Genomic DNA, 7021 nt, shown 5'->3' with positions numbered 1-7021 from the left:
CATTCCCTGGAGAAGGATGTCATGCTTGGTAGGGTGGAGGGTCGACCAAGGATGGGGAGGCCTTCAACGAGATGGATTGACACAGTGGCTGCGATGATGGGCTCAAGTGTAGCAGGGATCATGGAGCTGGCGCAGGATTGGGCAGTGTTTCGTTCTGCTGTGCATGGGGTCGCTATGAGTCGGAAATGACTCAATGGCACCTAACAACAACAACAACACAATTAATTGTTATGTGTTACTTGTCTCCTACTCCTTTACTGACATCTTTCATTGCTTGAATTACTTTTATCATTGCCTCTCAAGGTGAACAATGCAGTTAATGCTCACTTCTCCAGCCCTTATGCGTTCCATTGCTTCTATCCTTTCCTGCTTCCAGAGACAGGATGCTGCATGTCAGCAATCTTTGAAGCAAACAGAAGAAACTCCTTCAGCTATTGACTGAGCAATAACTTTCTTTCTGTATAGAATCACTCTCATTAGCCTACATAGATCTTATAAAATACATAATTCTCTTAACCCCACATCCTCCTGCAACCACCTCATTTCTTGGAATTCTTCTCTGCTCTACCTACTCTCACTTCCCTGGTGATATTTCCTAGTATCCTAGTATGGAATGCTAATGACCTCAAATTTCTATCTCTATCCTGGGTGTTAACCTCATGTTCCTTCCCTAAATTATTCTTATTCCCTGCATTATCACCATCTGACATCCATTTGTTGCATTGGTTTATTGTTTGCTCTCCCTCCAGGACTTTTGGCTCTCTGGCAGCAGCATTTCTTGTTTTGTTCACAGCTATGATCTCTAGCATATGAGGCAGTGCTGGCACATAAGAGGGCCTAAATGTATATTTGATGAATTAATGAAGGAATGGATGGTTGGCATATTAGGAAGTACATTTATTGTATATGAAGTGATTTAAAATTTGTTCATATATTGGCTGATATATGTGCATTTTAAAAAGCTTTTTATTACATTGGTTTTGTGTCTGTTCCCTTTATAATTTCAAGCCTGTCAGCCAAGTTTGCTTATGCTGTTAAAAAACATAACGTTTACAATAAGGTATGCCCAAGGTCTTTGGGTCTAATAAGTGAAATAAAAACTATGTTCTCATCCTTGATCTCTGCTTTACAAGTAATTTATTTTAAATGTTAAGGATCTAATTTCTGTTAAATGTTAAAAGGAGCTCTGGTGGTGTATTGCCTAAGGCACTTGAATGCTAACCAGAAGGCCAGCATTTCAAACCCACCAGCCACTCCTTGGAAGGAAGGTTGGACAATCTACTTCCGTAGTGATAGCGTCTCAGAAACCCAAGGAGGGGTCGCTATGAGTTGGGGCTGACTCGATGGCATGCAATCACAACAACAGCACTACACAACAGTTTCATCTTTGAAGTTACTGATCAATTGGCTTTTCAGTGCTTTCCACCCTTGGGCTACTTATTAACTATCTTTGTGCTTACTACAATATATCACTCAGTGCAGGTTTATTCATACACATTTTTCATCATCCCCAAACTTGGACTGTGTGAATCTACAAGTCCACTTTCAGTAGAAAATTGTGTGATTCTTTACCCAACTTGCAGCACATGTCTGATTATGACATATAGTAGAAGAAAATGTATTATATTCCATGCTCCTTCCTTTCACCATGTAGCAATTTGGATATATTTATTCAGAAGCTGTCTGCTGAGTGCCCATTCTGAACAGACACAGGATGTACACAGTTCATGAGCAGTCTTTCCCTCATGGCATTTGCAATCTGGTAGTGACAGCAGACATACACAGGACCACACACATAAGCACCATCAGAATACCACAGCAAAATCAGTCGGCTTTGAATAAAGCAGATTACTCTCCACACCGTGGATTTTATTTTGTGTCTCAGCTCTTCCACCTACCAACTGTATTGCTTTGTGAAAACTTTTCATCTTTCTAGGCCTCAATTTCTAGGGGAACTGCCCCACAGGATTTCCAAGGCTGTAAATCTTTATGGAAGAAAACTGCCACATCTTTCTCCCAGGGAGCAGCCTGTGGGCTTGAACCATCAACCTTTCAGTGACCAGCCAAGCCCTTAACCACTGCTTAATCCCCTGTAGCACCCTCCCCCCATGAGGGCAGCTTGGACTTAGTGACTCACTTCCAAAGAATAATACATGAAAGAGGGGAAAACCATCTTTACATAGGATAAATCTGGTAAACATGAACTTGGCCAGGTAATGCAGGTGGGCATCATCAGTGAAAAATCATGCATATAATGTGATGAGTAGCGCAGTTCACCTTGGTGGTATTTAAAACAAACAGAAGGCGAGGTGAATCATGAAAAACTTACCAGGAATTCCAAATTGGGAGACAAAATACTTGACCACTACTCCTCAAAACTGTCATAGCCCAGAGGAGACTAAAGACACTTTGAAGGACAGATTACCTCATTCGGGTCCCGACTGCTCCTTAGGGTCTGATACCAACCGTCTGAGCTGCGTCGTCTGAGGGCTGTGTTCTGAGTCCAGATCACAGTCTTCGTGCCAGCCTGCCTCCTGAGAGAAGCCCTCCGTCCTCAGCTGTCTTGGAAAACCTGGAAGTCCCTGTTACGAGGTGCCTCAGACTGGTCTCTGCCCCCTGCCATGACAACGGCCCCTTCGCAAGTGCATCAGAACTACCACCAGGAGTGTGAGGCTGCCATCAACTGGCAGATCCACTTTGAGCTCTATGCATCCTCTGTATACTTTTCTATGGCCTACCATTTCGACCAAGAAGATGTGGGCCTGAAGAACTTCGCCACCTACTTTCTGGGCCTTTGGCGTGAGAAGCATGAGCACACGGAGAAGCTGCTGGCCCTGCAGAACCAGCGCGGGGGGCCGCGTCCATCTCGGAGACATCGATAGGCCTGCTGCAGATGAGTAGGGCAGCGGACTCAACGCCATGGAGTTCGCCTTCCATCTGGAGCAGACTCTCAACCAGAGCCTCCTGAGCCTGTACTGGCTAGCCCACAACATGGACGACATGCAGCTGTGTGGCCTCCTGGAGATCCACTTTCTGCACAAGGAAGTGAGGACTATCAAGGAGCTGGACAGCCATGTGAGCATCCTGCGTGCCCAGGAGGACACCAGCCTGGCTGAGTACCGCTTCCACAAGCTGACGCTGGGCACCAGCGACAGCGACAGTGACAAGGAGAACTGAGCCTGAGCCACACAAACGTGGTCCCGGGTGACTTCTGTCACTTCCTGTTCTAGGCAAGTGTCCTGGTGTTAGATCACCATTCTCTTCTCGTTTTACTTTCTTTAAAGTCTACCCTTTCTCCCAATAAAGAGTTGGTATCAGAATTAAATAAATGTTTCCTGGCCATTATTGGGTGTGGAGCAATCCAAACTATAAAAACAGGGCAAATCCCAAAGCAGATGTTCAGGACACATCCCACCCAGTCATGGAACTTGGGAACTCTCAGGATGGAGGGAGGGAAATGGCATTTTAGGTGAGGCTGGAAAACACAAAATTAATTTCTCCTTATAAACAAGGTGAAGTGGGGTGGTGTGAGTTAAGATGGGGTGAGGTAGGGTGGGGTTGGGTGGGGTAGGGTGGGTGAAGTGGTGCCTGGGTGAGCATGCATGTATGTGCAGGATAAAACATGGCCTGGGATTCATAGAAAGCATCTTCTGCCTCAGGAATTTGGGTGAGTTCTGACACCACACTACAGTTGCATGATGTCCACCATGCTTTCTTTGACTTGTAACATTTCTACCAATAAAGTATCTTGCTGCCACAAATGGGAGGGGGGTGGATAAAATGGCTGAAAATATAAAATTGTGGCTAAAAGTCCAATTTGTTGTTTGAGTATGAAGTAGAAGTCTCCCTGAATGTAGTCAGTATCTCTAGCTGCTTTGAAGAATGTACAGCTGGGGAAGGGGTAGCAGGAGGCACTGCACAGATTCAGTGAGAGATGATAGTGGCATGAATTACAGTGGTGTCTGAGGAATTGAAGGGAGATAGACAAATTCATAGATTTTGGATGCATTGGCATGATGTCCTTATGGACTGGATGTGACAAGTGGGGCATGGGGAAAATAATCTAGCTTCTGTGGTTTGGACTTGAGTACTGGGTTGATGGTGGTGCTATTTATTAATCCAGAGACATTTGCAGGAGCTCCTGGGGTGGAGGAGTGGGAAGGCTTGTCCTGTAAAATCTGAGATGCCTACTAGGCATCAAGTGTGATGTCCAGCAGGTAGCGAAAAATTAATTTGGGCTAAGGGAGTGTGATAGTTGGAGCTGTGTGTCAACTTGGCTGACCACAATTCTGTGTGGTTTAAGCAGTTGTGATGTGGTTATTCCCATGATGGGATCAGATGAATATGTTTTGAGCAACCAAACCATTGAAAGGGAATTTCCCTAGGGGTGTGGCCTGCTTTCAGTATATTTATGGACATCCTGGGAAAAGAGACATTCTCTTGTGGATCCGGCTTCTGTTGTGCTGCCGACAACTGTCTGTGAGCGAATAATCCACCTTTCGGCCTGGAGATCTTGGATTTATCATTCATTGGAGTCAATAGCCATTATACTGCCTGCCGACCTGGGGCTCCTCAGCCCCTGCAGCTCTGAGAGTTGGGAAAAGCCTCCAGCTTGACGTTTGATCCAAGAACTTTGGATTGCCAGCTTCTATATATCTACTCTCCTAAGATAATTTTTTTTTTCCTCTCTCTCTCTATAAGCTTTACTGGTTTTGTTTCTCTAGAGAACCCAGTCTAACACATTTGGTACCGGGAGTGGTTCTAGAGAGACAAAATCATAAGGATGGGCTTCCTAAATTGGTTCTCCAATTTGATCAATTGTAAAGACCTTAGTGACCCTGCCTCTGTTAGTAAAGAGGTCCCTGCTGATCCATGGCATGAGGTGGCAACAATAATATGCAAAACAATACCATCAATAGATCAAGTACTTGTGAGAAGTGAGGCTCTGGGTGATCACATGTTTGATACTTTTATGAAATTTTGTCAGCATGGAGAGTATAAGGAAGCTGGTTAGTTGGTCCACCTTACACTAGACAAAGTGGTGAAAGAGCGAAATGAGCTCAGAGATGCTGAGTCTCAGCTTAAGGGCCTCATAAAAGACCTCAGTGTTTCCAGTTGTGCTCTGAAAAGATGCCTTATTTCTTCTAGTAACAGAGCTGATATTGTTGAAAACCAAACCCAGAATCTTATTGTAAGGGTGGCTTAATTACAACGTCAATTAAATTGCCAACCCAGAATGGTGTCTGAAGTTAAAGTGAGGACATTGATTGAGAAAAAATGGGACCCTGAAACCTGGAATGGGGACATATGGGCAGAGTCAGGAAGATCAGGATACGGAGCCTGTAAATTCTGTTGAATCCCTACCATCTGAAGGGATTACTGTAAAACCATTATCCCCACCCCTCAGTTTGATGGGATTAACCCAACTGTCCTACTAGGTCATTACCTGAGGCAGAGGGCATGGAAGACATTCCTGAATGTTCGCAGGAACTGCCCCAAACACCCATTGTTGCTGCTAGACCTATAACTAAAGTTAAGTCCAAGTGAGACCAAAAAGGTGAAATACAAAGTGTGACTGAGGAGGTGGTACGCTATACCTGAAAAGACCTACTTGATTTTGCTAACATGTATAGGCAGAAACCTTCAGAATATATATAGGAATAGCTACTGAGGGTGTGGAGTAATGGTGGAAGGAATGTAACATTGGATCAGTCTGAGTTTATTGATTTAGGCCCACTAGATACAGATTCTTCATTCAGTGTTTCAGCTTGAGAGGTTAGAAAAGGATCTAATAGTTTATATGGTTGGCTTACTGAAGCATGGATTATGCGGTGGCCTACATTAAGTCAAGTTGAAGTACCAGAGCTGCCTTGGTATAATGTAAGAGAAGGTATCCAGGGGCTTAGGGAAATTGGCTTGTTAGAATGGATTTATCAGATTAGATGCCTGGAGCCAGAAATAGAGAGTACAGAAGACACGCCTTTCACCAGTATGGTGAGGAATAAGATTCTGAAGGGAGCTCCAGTATCCTTGAAGACTGGTGTGATTGCTATTTTATGTAAACCTGATTTGACAGTGGGAACTGCCCTAATTGAACTTAACTATGATGGGGCTGATTGGACCCCATGGTAGTAGGGGCCAAGTGGCAGCAGTTAATTGACAAAGACAAGGCGGCCGTGGTTACCACAATGGAAAGCAGAGTCAGAACAGTAATCAGAATAGTCTGACTCATGTAGAATTATGGCATTGGCTACTTGCACATGGTGTTCCTAGTAGTGAAATACATGGCAAGGCTACTAAATATTTACTTTACCTGTTTGTTGTTGTTGTTGTTATGTGCCGTCAAGTCAGACCTGACCCATAGCAACCCCTCCTTGGGTTTCCGAGGCAGTATCACTATGGAAGTAGATTGCCCCATCTTCCTTCCGAGGAGTGGCTTATGGGTTTGAACTGCCAGCCATCTGGTTAGCAGTCAAGTGCCTTAGCCACTATGCTACCAGAGCTCCTAAGATAGAAAAAATTTAGGTCATGTGAACAGCAAACTAGATTGAATCACCAGAATACAGAGTCACGTCCTCTCCAACAATTCCCAGATTTGAGTCAGTTTACACACCTGCAACCCCTTGAATGAAGGGGAGGCCAGGTCCCTTTGAGGAAGGAACTCACTACGTTGCCCAAAATATATAACGTCAATCTTTCTCCCAGCCTTCCCCAAAGGGATCTGAGGCCTTTTATGAGAGTGACAGTTCATTGGGAAAAAGAAAATAATCAGACTTTTTGGGGATTACTGTACACTGGCTATGACTTGACAATAATTCCAGGAGGCCCAAAGCATCATTGAAGCCCAACAGTTAGAGTGGGTGCATATGGAGGTCAAGTCATTGATGGAGTCTTAGCTAAGGTGCATCTCACAGTGGGTCCAGAGTGTACCCGAACCCATCTGGTAGTGATTGCCCCAGTGCCAGAATGCATAAAAAAGAAGATCGATCAGTTCTTTTTGGTACAGTGACTCTGTGTATTC

At 44.5% G+C, this 7021-nt stretch overlaps 1 pseudogene; it reads left to right on the top strand.

The window, feature by feature from the left end:
- The first annotated feature begins 2618 nt into the window (after nucleotides 1-2618).
- LOC103213311 lies at nucleotides 2619-3177 on the top strand (annotated as a pseudogene).
- Nucleotides 3178-7021: the final 3844 nt, after the last annotated feature.

Source organism: Orycteropus afer, unplaced genomic scaffold (genome assembly GCF_000298275.1).
Source record: "Orycteropus afer afer isolate SDZICR_OR568_19922 unplaced genomic scaffold, OryAfe1.0 scaffold01554, whole genome shotgun sequence".
NCBI lineage: Eukaryota > Metazoa > Chordata > Mammalia > Tubulidentata > Orycteropodidae > Orycteropus > Orycteropus afer.
Note: the sequence above shows the minus strand (reverse complement) of the source record. Positions and strands in the feature narration are given on the sequence as shown.